At 39.2% G+C, this 15,006-nt stretch overlaps 1 non-coding gene across 1 annotated transcript; it reads left to right on the top strand.

Moving 5' to 3' along the window:
* The first annotated feature begins 9,886 nt into the window (after window positions 1-9,886).
* trnaw-cca lies at window positions 9,887-9,958 on the top strand. Its single transcript has one exon. It is a non-coding gene; the product is annotated as a tRNA-Trp (tRNA).
* The last annotated feature ends 5,048 nt before the right edge of the window (window positions 9,959-15,006 follow it).

Here is a 15,006-nt window from a genome sequence, read left to right as displayed (position 1 = left end):
CATCCCCGAAAACCTGCTTTAATCTCCAACATTGAGCAAAGGAAATGTCTAAAATGCCGATATTTAACAGAGGAGTCTGGTGTATTTAGCGACAGTACTGTGTCCGACAGTGCAGGAAGTACTGAACCTAATCCTTTTTTAAATCAGCTGATTCTAACGATTCAGTTACACCCAAAACAACTGCTTTACAAGTTTGTCACTAGTTTGTGTTTTTGTGTCGCGTAGAAAACAACGTCACAGCAGTTTCATGCAGCCGTGCTGTGATGACCCCGCCCACATTGAGGAGGTACTATAGTAATGGAAAACCAACCAAACTGTGTTGAGCCGTGCCATGCTGTGCCGAGGCGAGGCGAGTTGTGCCGGGACCATGTAGTGGAAAAGCAGAATAATGGGAACAAACTAAAAGTAAAAGTTTTGTGCGAGTAATGCACGAGTAATCCACAAAACTTAAATTTAAATATCCCTTTTTTTCTCCACAGCTTTGTTGTTTGATTTTATCAGAAGTATAAGAATGAGCAACAACATTAAAACGTGTGATTTTTAAGGAAATTTCAGTAGATTCAGTGACACTGACACTGCAAAAAAAATTAGAACAGACGTAATGTAGTAATAGCAGCCTATTTTATCTTAAGGATATGGACGTAAATAAGCAGGTTTCATATGAACCTGCTCATTCTGATAATGTGTGTATGGTGGAAACGCTCACGGGAAACACACAGCCTTGATTCACCTGCTGACAGGAAATCACCACAGAGTTGGGGCAGCTTTTACGGCTCATTGTTTACACTCAGTCATTTTTCAGCTGTAATGTGGACGGAAATATTCCTGCTGTGCCTCAGAAGGGGCAAAAAAAAAAAAAAATGCAGAAAGTTTACATGAAATATCCTTTAAAAAAAAAAGAAAGAAATCCGACTAATATTAGCATGCATTGTTTACAACAGTCACTCTTGCTGAAGTTCAAGTTTGCTGCGGACAAAAAGACTGGTACGACCTGAGAACCGAAGATTTTTTTTTTTAAAATATATTATCTGTGTATGTAAAAACTGTTGCTTAATACGTTTGTTTTATTTCTGTCGTAAGCAGCTCCACTTTCAGTGTGCAGTATCAAACAGAATGTACATGTTTAACCTCTAACTATTCCACAGTGAATCCTCTGAGAATGTGCACCTCAGTGCTCTGTGTGTTGTTGATAGTTTACGTCAAATCCCCTCCAAAAAAAACACATCCAGGACATGGAAATGGAGCCCAGGAGCAAACTACAGGTGATTTATCACTCACGTCACACACAAGATTTCCTCTAATCCTTTTATTTGTTTTCATTCTCATGTTTTTAACCAACCTGAGTCCATTTGTAGTCTTGAAACAGGACTGAAAAACATGTAATCCTGTGTTGACCTCGTGGACCTGATAGGCTGGGACGCATGCCATGTATTTGAGTTTGATTCTGCAGTATAACCTTTAATGCATGCCCCCCCCCCCCTCGCCTGACCTTGTAAACACAGAAACAATTGTACCGATATAATTCAGGATTTCTGTCCAGCTTTGTGTCACGACGTCATGTCCGTGCATGTCGGCTCTGTCAGTGTGGCTGGCTGATTTTATGACTGAAATCATGTAAACGCACTAAAAATTCAGCAGTTAATGTGAAGTGAATGTTACAAACAGCCTGACTAACTTTGTTAACCCACACTTTTGTTGTTTTCTGACATCATGTCCCTCTAACTATTGATGGCCGTTCAGATGTAGTGTCTTTAAAATGGAGACGTGTGACAAGATCATTTGCAAATTTACTGCAAACTGACCCGTTTTCTGAGTGCGTTTTCAGAGAATGTGAAGAGAACACATCGATGTAGTGAAGTGAAATACGATAAGCTGGTGTCAACACGGAGCAGCGAGTGCAGTGCATGCTGGGAGTTGTTGTCGTTCACCTACATGGGCCAACATTACATTTTTCTGCCTTTCTTGGCGAAGAAGGCACTTCGTCCGGCAAAAATAGAACACTTGCATATTTTTCTGTTCGGTGCGACAGACTGACCTGAACAACGGCGGAGCCTGTATGCATCATGAAAAATGAAAAATGTAAGCGTTGTGAGAGAACAAAAGGATTTCCCTCTGTCTACAGACTTTGATAAATGCTATAATTTGTCACTTTAAACTTTCGGTAACTGAATATAGAACATCTTGGGCTGAAATTGTCTGGCTGACGCATTGAAAACCAGGAAGTGATCGTGCACATAGTCAATTTAAAGATGGTTCACAAGATGAGTCAGTTTCAGTGTCCGCCTTTTGACGTCCCTGCCATCGCGAGTTCACATTTGAATTTATAGTTTTTTGTTTTTGAATGTGTCCTCAGGTGAGTGAGTGGAGTCTGAGTAATGTGACATGACTGCGTTGTCATCTTGGCGCACAGGGTTTCTTTCGGTTGCTTAGCAACAACAACTGAGACAGGGAGCGCGACACGTCAAAAATGTAATCAACAGGTTTACAGACACTACATCTCAAACGGCCCTTTGTTTCCCTGCCTCTCATCACATCACATTCATTTTACAGTAAATGTGATTTGTTATGAAATGTTAAATTCATCACACCAGGCCTCGCATGTCTTCTTCAGCCACAAAGCAGCTGTGAAAGCACGTCTTCATCTCAGTATTCTCCTCCACACAGTAGTGATCCCCCTCTTCTCTCTCTCTCTCTCTCTCCCTCTCTCTCTCTCTCTCTCTCTCTCTCTGTGGAATATGTAATGAAAACAACCGATATGTGATTTTGATTTTGTAACAATGTCTGCCTTTGTATGCAAAAAGCTCCACATTATGAAAACAAATGAGATAAAGAAAAAAAAGAAAAAAAACACACAAAAACAAACATATCTGCATGCATATGTTGTTGGTTTTGTCATGAGATGACTTTGCCTAATGTTTGATACTGTTTTCTGTACAAAAGAAAGAAAATACACGCGTGTGGAAGCTCTGAGATTATTATGCTACAAGTCCGTCTTTTCTTCTGGAGAACATTTTTGTACCTTTGAACACTAACCGCGTCGCCTGTTTGGCTGCTGTATCTGGAAGCGTGACTTGATGTAAACTAAACTCTCTCTCTTTGTTTTCTTGTTTTCTTCCCCCCTGTTTTCAACACTCAGGCACTTGTTTGCATTTCTCTGGTTTGTTGAATGTATGACTATGAGTTATGTTGTCCCAAATTATATTTTAGTCCTATGCCAAATGGACAGTTTTTATTGTTGCCTTTCCTTCTTTCTATTACTCTGTTTTTCTAACAAGTATCACCTGAAAAAGTAAAACCAGTAAAAAATCCTCAGCTCCTCTGCGATCTAGGCATGAACAATTAATTGATGTATATATAAATATTAAAGATAAAGATATTTTTTCAAGCCAAAAATTAGATTTTTAGATTTTTCCAGACTTTGTTTCTCACAGATCTGCACAAATATCACACACTAATTATTTTAAAAAATAAAAATGAGAATAACGATGTAAAAGTAACCGTGCTATTTAAGTCAAAAATAATTGCAATTAAACATTTATTCAAAATTCCTCAGTACCACCAAAGGAAGCTTGCGTACCACTCGTGGCCACACGCACCGCAGGTTCAACACATAAATCGGACGATATGTGGGACAACGTTGTCTCTTCGCCGGCTGTTTTCGTCATAAAAAAGAAGATGGTGCATATTTGCTGTCAAAAACCGGAGATTCAACATTAATCCAGAGAGACGGATGAAAGTGTCCATCTCAGTGTTTCCCAATCACCGGTCCTGGGGCACTTCACTGCCTCTGCTCCATCGCACCTGTTTCTAATGAGTGGGTCGTCATCAGGCTCTTACAGTCCTTGATAACGAGCTGAACCTTTGAATCAGGTGTGTGAAGTCCAACGAGGAGCAGGACTGAGAAACACTGTCGTATAAACGAGTATAAACGAGTATAAACGAGTATAAACGAGTATAAACGGGCCTTTGGGCTGCCAACATATAGAAACTGAGTCACTTCAGTCTGAAGAAGAGATATGAAACGTCTTCAACTTCACTCGAGCAAGTCCAGTCACCTTGAGCAGCCTTCTGAAGAACAGCAGAGCTGACCACGTGGAAACAAAGTTAAAGTGACCTGGGAGCAGCTTGTTGTAAGTACATATTGTCATTCACAGTCATTTTAAACACAGTTGATGTATGTGTTGTTGTCGTTCTTGTGTAACCTGTAGGCTCAGGTCACAGGCTGTGGTATTTTGTGTTCTTTGAGAGAGAGTGTACAAAGTCCACTCAGCCGTGAACAATGGTGTTTGCACAGATCACGGCTGCATGCCCTGGTGGAGGGAGCTCCTTCTGAGACTCACTGCATCCTGCCAAGACCGTGGTTGTCCTCGTGATTTCAACGCGGTCACGAGGAGGAGATTAGAGCTGACCCGTCCTCCATTTTACATGTCTCTGTGTCTCTGTGTCTCTGCCACAGAAACTCTGAAACACAGCATTTAAAAAGACTTTTTTTCTTTTTTCCTCCCCTTAATTCCTAATGTGGAATTATCTCAGACTCACAAATTCATTTCATTAAATCCCAGATTGGCACATGGCTGCTGATAATCCTTGAACCCTAGGCCAAAATGTCTGACACTCAGCATCCCATTATGTTATTTATAGAAAATGTCTGATGACTCACTCTCACAGGTGAACTCTCTGTTCTATCTGTGCTGGATAAACGGTGACAAGCACTGAACAGAATCTCTGTTAATTAGCAGCTGTTCAAAATTATAATAAAAAAAAGAAATAAAAAAAACTCATTGATATTTTTAACTGTATTTACGTTCCCCCGACTGTGACTTTCGTGTCAAAACTTCTCTGCTCACCATGTGAAATGTTGTCATGTTGACAGGATGAGGAAGTATCATGAGCTTTTCTGTAAACAAGGTACTTTTTTTATAACAAGGGAACTTCAGTGACAGTCATCAGCCTCATTTCCTCCTTCCTAAACACACAAGCGTATACAGTCATATGCACGACTGCAGACGTGTAACGTGATTTCAGTTTGGAAACATGAACTCACGCGTGTCTGGTTTCATTTTATCCTGGAAGCTAGAGACACATCTCTGTGAGTAAGATGATATTGAATATTGTTGCAGGTGGAGTTACACGATTTGGACGTATTCAAATACACATACAGGACTTTAATATCAGTGGCGGTTACTGGTCTTTGAAACAGGTGAAGGTCATTTAACTTCAGTCATTCATACATAAATTCTGCAAATGAACATCGAGAACAAGAAAACCGTGCCAAGTATGTAAAACTGAAATGCTATGAAAAGTGTTTTTATTTACAGTGTATATGTACACATGAGATATTACAGAGTAAACAACACAACAAGCAACTGTCAACAGACTTCATCACAAAATCCACACAGCACTCAGGCAGAAAAGGCTCCTCTGTCGTGTGTGTTTCTGCAATGCTTTCAATCAAAAACTGGCTCCGCCCACTGCTCATTGCTGCTCAAGACAACTACTAAAATGACTACTAAACTGCTAAACTACCAGTACCACTAAAACTAGTACTAAAACTACTACTAACTACCGCTATTGTGTTTCTTTACAAATGAAAAAGTTCTATATCAAAGAGTAAATAACACACGAGCAGTTGCTTGTCTGCAGACTTCATCATAAAATCCACACAGGACTGAGGCAGAAATGAAACTGGCTCCGCCTTTCACAGACTTCCTCCAATCATCACCCAGAGCACATGTGTCAAACTGGTGGCCCGGGGGCCACATGTGGCCCTACAATCAATTACATGCAGCTCGCCCACCACTGTGCGAGGGGATGAAATAGAGAAAGAATATAAGACTAAATGTCTTATATGCAATATTTTTTATAATAGTAATAAGACATTCGGTTGTAATCATTGCTTTGTTAAATGTATTGCACTCAACATGAAATTACATATATTTAAGCTGTTTTAATCACAATTATCCTCGTCATTATTTGCTAAATTTTCAATTTAATTCTCCATTTTTGTACATCATAACTATGTTTTTATTGTGAATCATTTTATATCAAAACAACCAATTTTACTTTGCTATTCTGTCTAATATCATAATGAATATCTTATATTGCCCACTGGCTACTAAATAGTTGTAATAGTCTTTTTTTCCTCTATGTCGGCCCCCTCTTAACTAGACTAGATGCTCATTGGCCCCCAGATCATTTGAGTTTGACACCCCTCCCCCAGAGTCTTAACTGGAACACAGTCCATCTTTGAATTCATGAAACTAGCTTGTAAATTTAGCCACATTCCTACTGTAATGTGACTTAAAACTTATACTTTATAATTTCTCATATTTGCACACATACAAATCAGTGATGGTCAATTTTACATCTGTATTTAACACAGGATTTTAGCATGTTACTCTGATTAGTTTCTTTCTTAAAATTATTAAACTTGCTTGCCAAGATTAGGGGAAAACGAATATGAACAATTTTCCCAGGCTTATTTTATGGATCATATCACTCTATTATTCTCCTCCACTGTCTCTTGTTCGCAGTATATTGTCCTCGTTATACACAGTCATTCTCTCTTGCCGCTTGTTCACTGAACACATCCAGCGATTTTTTCACTGTTGTTGCCTCCTTCAGTGTAAACTTAAGTGTCGCCAAAAAACCGCTGACTTTTTAAACTGGAACCATTACACAGACGCTCTGTGTGGTGGAGTCATCATAAATCCTCTTATCTTCTGCTGCTGCTTGGGCTCAGTGATGTGTGACGTTCCTTTTTTTGTGCACCTAACCAAAACTGTATCTGGAAAAATGCTGAGTGTGTGGCAGAAAATAAAGACTCGACTCAGGGTGTGGAAGCTGCAGAGAAATCACTCTGTGCAGAGCCTGAGGGCATCAGGAAACATCTGACGCATCACTTTCTGACCACTTGATCATCTTTCAATGCAGATCCCAGAAGATATTTCCCCGTCTTAATTTACATGTTAAAGCGATAGTTCAGGTTTTGTGAAGTTTGAAGAAAACGGAAACGGATTTTAGACACACAGAAGAAAATGTTTTACCACTTTATTTTGTCCTTTCTGACTAGAAACTGAAGTTTGTGTCACTTTGTAAACCACTCTCTCTCACACACCAAAGTCCATAGAGAAAATCAGTGATTTTTACATCACAGCACACAGGTGTCATTGAGCCCCTGCTTTTTCCTCCTGGGAGTTCAAATGTTTGATTTTGGGATTTGTGTGTTTGAAGTTCTTCATTCAGATTAACCTCAGTGACACAAAATGACCAAACAAGGCAGCAGTAGACCAGCAGTTCCTGTGTCCCTGCAAGCTTAAAACACTGATTTTCTGAATGGACTTTGGTGCAGGAGACAGAGCAGTTGACAAACTTCAATTTCCGGACAAGTTCTTTATTCTTAAAATATCATAGACGGGCTGGCATGAAGTTTATAAGCTGTTTTTGTTAAGTGGCTAAATTATGTTTTTCCTTTTTTTTCAAAGCTCAGTCAGAGAACCTCATACAAGCACTCTTCAGAAAACATGAAATATTTAAAAAATAAAAATAAGAACAATAAACTTGCAGCTGTCAGGTTTGTTCACTGTAATGTCCCACAATTATATCTTGAATGACTTTGTGTGTGCCTCTCACCTGAGCCATGTATAGAATAAAGATATGGATTTTCCCTCTCTGTCAACTCCTCACACACTCACTTATAATTTGTGGCTTCTGCAATTTTCTTTTAGGCTCCATGGCTCCGTCTTCTCAGGAAAGCAATCATCACACCGCTGCCAGAAGCTCAAATGCTCTGCTGCCTTTGGCTGTCATTCCAGCATGGTTTAATGCTCTCCATCTCCACTCCACCTCCACTCGGCCTCCTGCTGTGTTAATTCTGCTCCTCAGGAGGAGAGCCATCCCTGGGAAGGAGTTTCCACCGTCAGCCAGCATGGATTTCATTTTGGTGACTGGCTCGCTAATTTTCATATTCTACTTTGGTGACTGTAAGAAAAAAAAAAAAAAAATGTCAGTGATGTGATGAGTGGTGTGATTTTTTTTTGCGCAGCTCCACAGAAGACTGAACACTGGAGGTGGAGGGTGGAGCTGCACCCAGTTCCAGTTAAAACTGGGCCAAAGGTAAACAAAAAAACCCACACAAACATCCATGCTACCACACTTTCTTTAGAACACTCAGACGACATGATCTGAAATTAGAAGCGTTGGTGGTTTGTTTCAGTTTGAACTACATTTTAAATTTAGCGACAGCACAACAACAGCTGAGCTGATAAAATAGAATTAGTGTGTGTTCAACCTTTTGGTCAAATCCCTGAATACGACCCGTATGTACACTAAGTTTTAGTGAGGTTAGCGTAAGAGCTAAAGTTAGACAGTAAGTTACAGACAATGACATTAGAAAAGAAGTCAAACCCGTGTAGATCACACCAAAGTATGTTTTAACAACTGAACAAACTGCACATGGAAACGTCGTCGAAGCTACTTTACTGAGGTACCAGATTGCTCTTATTTATACTACCACTAGGGGCCGCCTATATTAAAAAAGGTGGATGAGTCACCTCCAAATGTGCTTTTGTCTTCAGTAACATCACACGTGAAATTAGGCCACCATGTCGTCTCTTCCTTTTTTTTTTAAGTACGAAAAATAAAAACATAGCATAGGGAAAGTTCTGTTTCAGTGTGGATAAGTGTTTACGGAGCTTTTTTGTTCACATGCTGCCAACCATGAAGGTCTGATTCTTTCTGGCCGTCCAGACTAAACCTCTGTCCCTGTCTTTTCAATTTCAATTTCCACACAAGAGTCATGTCACTGAGAACAGGCGTATCCCAGAGCAGAATTTTTGCATTTTTAAATAAAAGCAAAGTAATGCTGTGTCTGATTTGGACAGGGAACGATCTTACTTTGAGGCAAAACCAACCCCGCGCTCAATAAAGCAAAAAAACTCAAGCGTTCTGGGACTATTAGGTTATTACATAAATAAACACACGGTACACAGAAACCTTGTAGCAATCAGACAGAGTGTGCTCGACCTACGACTGGATGAAATGGATCCAACATTTCACAATAAAACTCGGTGAAATGAGCACACGCCGGTTCAGTGTGTTCTCATATTGTGATCCACGTCTTCCTGGATATTAATAATGTTTTTGGAGTTTTTTTCCACTTTGGTGGTTTTCTTTACCTGTAATTGTACAGCGGCAGGCATCATTAAATGTTTGAACTGCACAGAAACTTTGAAAACCTCCTGTGGTGTTTCAAGTGCACACTGAAGAAAATGGATGACCATCAGGTTGTATCTGAACACAAAGGAACACTGGCGTTACAGTAACTTAATACTCTGACTGTGCACTCATCTTTTTCACTTAAAAGCACAATTCCATAAACTGCTTTTTACTCACTTACATATATATGGGAAGTTAATGGAATTAGACTTTATATAGTGCTATGAATTGATTGATTGTTGTGTAATGAGCTTGATCATATCTGCAAAATGTAAATGTCTCTAGCCCCTTTTTGAAATAAGCAAACAAATCCACTGCAATCACCTGCCTACATCAGTCAGGATTAGACACAACAGTCCCCTTGGACTCATTTCCTCTGGATTTTGACATTGGTCCCTGGTAATCTAGCAACAATTTGCGCTCTGAACAGTATTTTTGTGAAGACTTTGTGGCACAACGGGAGTCAGATCAAAAGGTCGTAACCTGTCGAGGTTAGTTATTTGGCTAAAAAGACAGCACTTTGGTTCATCATTGAAGGATAACGGGTTCAAATCCTGGGACAGTCTGGTTACCCTGTTTCTCCCTTATGTCAATGAGTTATGCCCACTACTTCTACTGCTGGAGACACATGTGGACCACTTGTGTTCTAACCTGGGTTATTTCTTCAGAAGACCTTGTGGCGCAATGGTAGCGCGTCTGACTCCAGATCAGAAGGTTGCGTGTTCAAGTCACGTCTAGGTCAGTTCTTTGTCCAAAGAGTTAGGACTTGGTCTTGTCATTGAAAGACTACCCCAAATCCTGGGACAGCCTGCTTACCCTGTTTCTCTGTAGTGCATGTACATCATGCCCACTGCCTCTACTGCTGCACACACATGTGGACCACTTGCATTCTGGCCAGGTTTTAACAAAAGTCTTTGTGGCTCAACAGGAGCTCAGTTGTTCAAGTCACTTCTTTAGCCAGGAAGATAGCACTTGTAATTGTAGAGTAACTGATTCAAACGTCAGACAGCCTTTGGTGCCCCATTTATCCCCGAGTGCAGATAAGTGGAGAATCACTGTAGCTTATAAGGTCGTCTTTGGCCCTGTTCAATCCTGGAGTTAAAGTGCATTTGAAATCCACATCACGTCCTCTAAACCACTACTATTTTCACACTGAAGTGTTTTCCATTTTTTTATTAATTTGTAGCCACAGCCACAAAATGAACATCTACTGACGCATGTGGTGATTGTTTTTTTTGACAGTTTGAAGTAGGTAAAAATACATTTTGTGCTCACTGATTGACACACAAACACAGTTCAAAGCACCATCCATAACCTTAACCATATCCAGTTAATGACCATCCCTAACCTTAACCTTAACAATTTAAGTCTTAGCCCTAAACTTAACCAGTTCTTCAGAAATGAAGTTCTGCCTCATTAGGACCAGGTTCAGCATCAGGTCTGAACAGAACCACAGACAAAATGTATTTGCTCCAGATTTGACAGTTTTGGATGGTTAAAAAACATGATTTGGTCTTTGTGCACAAAAATGATGGACATGGTTTTTGCATACGGAGCAGGAAAGTGTGTCTGGAGACACATGTGGAGATGGCAGCTATCAGGTCTGAACAGGAGCGATGATGGCCTGTGCACTTTGTTTGGGTCTTGTTTGCGATTGCAGAAATGTCGAGTTTCACAGTTTTGTTCATCTCTGCAGGATTTAACTTCATTAACAAAGCAGAATACCAGAACAAATTAAATCACCAAAACAACAAATTAAATGAAATTCAATCTTTATGTTGTATTTATTTGTGCATGGACGTATTTACACGTGGATTAGTTTCTACAGATACTCACCTGTCACATGGGACTCATTTTTAACACAATTATCTCTCAGCACCTGTCCTCGTTTGCTTAATTACCACATTGTTTTTTGGATGGTAACATCTAATTGTTCTTGCCAACGTTAGAGCGTCGGCTGGAAATATTCCAGCAGGCCACAGACAATTAACACCACAGTGCTTCTCTGAATTGTTTCCTTTGACGGGAATATACTTGTCAGGGACGTGGTTGGAGACCTTTTAAATGAGATGTAGCTGTGACGCCTGTGAGGCAGAATACATTTTATCCAGATATTCACAATGTGACATGTATGAATTTAAAAGCAGCACCACAAAAAAACACGTCTGTCTTCAGGTGTTCTGTGAACCAGCCATATAATCACTTAATAATCGTTGTTGTGATATAATTACACAATATAATGATGACATGAAGATTGCAATATTGATTCCTGTGAGTATAATAGTAATAAAGAGATAGTAATATTTAGTATATGGCATTATAATATTATTGATATAGATCATCATCATCATCTAACCGCTTTATCCTCCACCAGAGGGTCGCGGGGGGTGCTGTGCCAATCTCAGCTACATCGGGCGATAGGCAGGGTACACCCTGGACAGTTCGCCAGTCCATCGCAGGGCCACACACAACTAGAGACAAACAACCATTCACTCTCACACTCACTCCTATGGTCAATTTAGAGTGTCCAATTTAACTAATCCCCACATTGCATGTTTTTGGACTGTGGGAGGAAGCCGGAGAACCCGGAGAGAACCCACGCACACACGGGGAGAACATGCAAACTCCATGCAGAAAGGCCCTTGTTCCAACCGGGGCTCGAACACGGGTCTTCTCGCTGCAAGGCGAGAGTGCTAACCACTACACCACCGTGGCCCTTTGATATAGATCATGCTGGGTTTTTTTAGAAGTGAAATTCTCAGTATATTTAATTAATACTTTCATACAATCCCCAGTTAAATGGTGATGTCACTTTGTTAAAGGACATCAGAGTCAGAATCAGGTAAAACTGTTCCGGGTATTGGTGCACATTTTATAATAATAATAATATTATATTAAATTATAGTCATAATATAAATTGTGTCAAAAGAGAACAGGAAAATAGAAGACTGTAGAAATTGTGCAATCTGGAATTGAAGCGTGCAAAACAACAGTTCCGTCAGTGAGGTGATAGAACTGTTGTGTCAGGATAATATAAACTAAAATATGGAGCTTTATTTAGATAAATGACTTCTTGACTTACAGCAATGCATAATCATTTAGGTTATTTGCTGATATTATAATTCATTTTAATCTAGACGCAAAATCCAAACGTCACACACAGACCAGGGTTGGTTGGTTGCACCTATTTGGAAATAAATCTTTCCTAAATTCAGGATTTAGTAAACCATGCACTACTAAATCCTTAGGATTTACGAGCTAGTTTGCCGCAAAAAGAGTACTAATTTCACACCACACCAGCTTAAGCACTCTAGTAAGTCTAATCAATTGGTAGTAAAAGTGGTGGAACCCATATTAATTTAGGAGTAACAGTGGTCCTAAACTCGCGGCCTGTGTGACCCGCCACCAGTTCATAGATATAATTTTGCATCATAAATCCATCCAAATTTCCATATGAAAACCGAATTATTGTCTTAGTCCACCTAAAATAGGACTTTTAACATGCATGTAAAGATACTGGCTACTGCTATAACTAGGGTTAGTAAATGCTTAGTGAGAGGTGATACCACCGGCCTCAGAACCAGCCAAGAACAGGAATCATGTTGAGGAGAATGTTCTCTGTCATGAACACAAAGCTTTGAACAAACGCCTTTAACTGTGGCCTCACAGCAACAGATGACATTTCACACATACACTGGAAGCTGCAGCAGGAACCACTTATTGTGAACATAAAACACGCCAAAGCTTCTCGTCACTGCTCAGTGGTACGACAGGGAGAGGGTTTACAAAGGTTCAGTGCATTGAATGCAATCATCCTGACACAGGTCTGTTTTGTTCTACACAGAAGTTGGTTTGTCATGTTTGTTTCTCCACAAAACAAATTCTCCACCTTGGCTTCACAGAGATGTCTGTTTAAAACATTAAGGGAACGACTTTATTAGGTACACTACACCTGGTGCCTCTCCATTCACTTTATTAGGTGTTCTGTGTACCTATTAAAGTGGCCAATGAGTGTATTATGCAAAGGTTTCCCAATTTATTTATTTATTTTATAAAAATAACCCACTTTTTAAAGATGGAAAACTATGGTGACACGATTAACAATATAAACATTAGTAGATTTAATTACAGAATTGTTTTTGTGGCTGTTTATGCTACCATATATGAACTGCAAGGTTACAGTACTTTTTAAAGACCCGGCGAGAGAGGCAACTGGCATAATCTATGTTGTACCTTTACGGAATGGCTGCATGCCAGCCTGACAAAGGCTCAATACTAAATGGATAATTTCAACTAATTTTAATATCATCTGTGGTTGTTACGTAGGAACAGGACGTAAAAAGAAATGTAATTGAGTAATATGCCAGTCTTACATTTTAAATGTATTGTGGAGCTAACTGTGCACTAGATGAACAGACACATAAAAACAACATTTCCCGTGATTCCCCGCTCTCCCACTTTAGCCCCGCCCCCTTCCGTTGAATGGCAAGTTGTTTGTTTCACTCGGACCAGCTGCTAACTATTCCAGTCCAGAGCAAACACTGGGACCAGCAGCCCAGCGCTCACCCATTCAACTGTCCTCACAATCTGCAGGCAGCTGGTTGGGCAGTCACTTCCGCTTTAACGGCTTCTCTTCAAAATAAAGAGAATACATGATTTTAATAAAACTGAGAATTTGTTAAAATTGTCAAATCAAATAACGAGTTGTCGTGTAAAATAACAAAGATAACTCGGGGTATTTAAGGTTGCTCCAAGTTCCGACTATAAATGAAACGCACCACATGTTTATTGTCATACAAAAAACATTAAATATGTACAGTGAAATAATAGATATTTAAACAATGTAAACTATGTATTTGATATAGACACAAGAATGAATATTTTTTGAGTTTTTCTTAATGTAGTTGTGGTTTTATAAACGAGCAGGGAATGAGTCAAAAATACTCTCTGAACACCTATTTTTGTGCTGTTTTTGTTTAAATATCTCAAAAAACACTTGCCAGTCATTAATAGGGATGGAACTATTTACTAAATACTTACCCACAGTTTTGTTTTCTGGTTAGTTTAACCGTTTTTGACTGATAATTGAGGCACAATAATAATAATACAATACAATATTAGCCCAGTAGTTTTACTGACATTTTCTTGTGACATATTATGTCCCAGATTTATAAATATATTTATTTAGGCTATTTTAACATTGAGTGTTACAGTTTTGTAACAACTTATTATGTAGTTATTTCTTATTTTCAATTCAGATGTGTATTTATACAGGATATGCAGGTCATATGCTGTGCATCATTGCCACCTACTTCCCACTACCATTCTTGCTATTGCTGGTTGAACATACAGAAACAGTACACAGAGAGAATATGGATTAAGAAGGAACAATTAATATAATTATTTAAAAGGTTTGAACAGGTAAACTTAAAGTTTCCAGTGGTGCAGCCAGCCGCAGACACCATACTCATAGTTTAATTTATTTTAATGTGTTTTAGATCTTGTTTTTAGTGTAATCAGTGTTGTTTTGTTGTTGGTAATTGGTGAGCCAAAAACAACTTTCCACCTTGGTGGACAGTAAACACTTAAAGATTTTATTCTATTCTATTTTTTTCTATTCTAGGAAGTCCCAGACAACACAGCAAAGAAAATACAGCATTTGTTCTGTTCTATTCTATTACATTTTTCTATTCTATTCTATTCTATTCTATTCTATAAAGTGCCAGACAACACCTTTTGTGTGTGTTTTTTTCTGTGTATATAGTTGTATATACACTGTGTATTTATGTG

The sequence above is a fragment of the Solea senegalensis genome, linkage group LG13, assembly GCF_019176455.1.
Source record: "Solea senegalensis isolate Sse05_10M linkage group LG13, IFAPA_SoseM_1, whole genome shotgun sequence".
Taxonomy (NCBI): Eukaryota; Metazoa; Chordata; class Actinopteri; order Pleuronectiformes; family Soleidae; genus Solea; species Solea senegalensis.
Note: the sequence above shows the minus strand (reverse complement) of the source record. Positions and strands in the feature narration are given on the sequence as shown.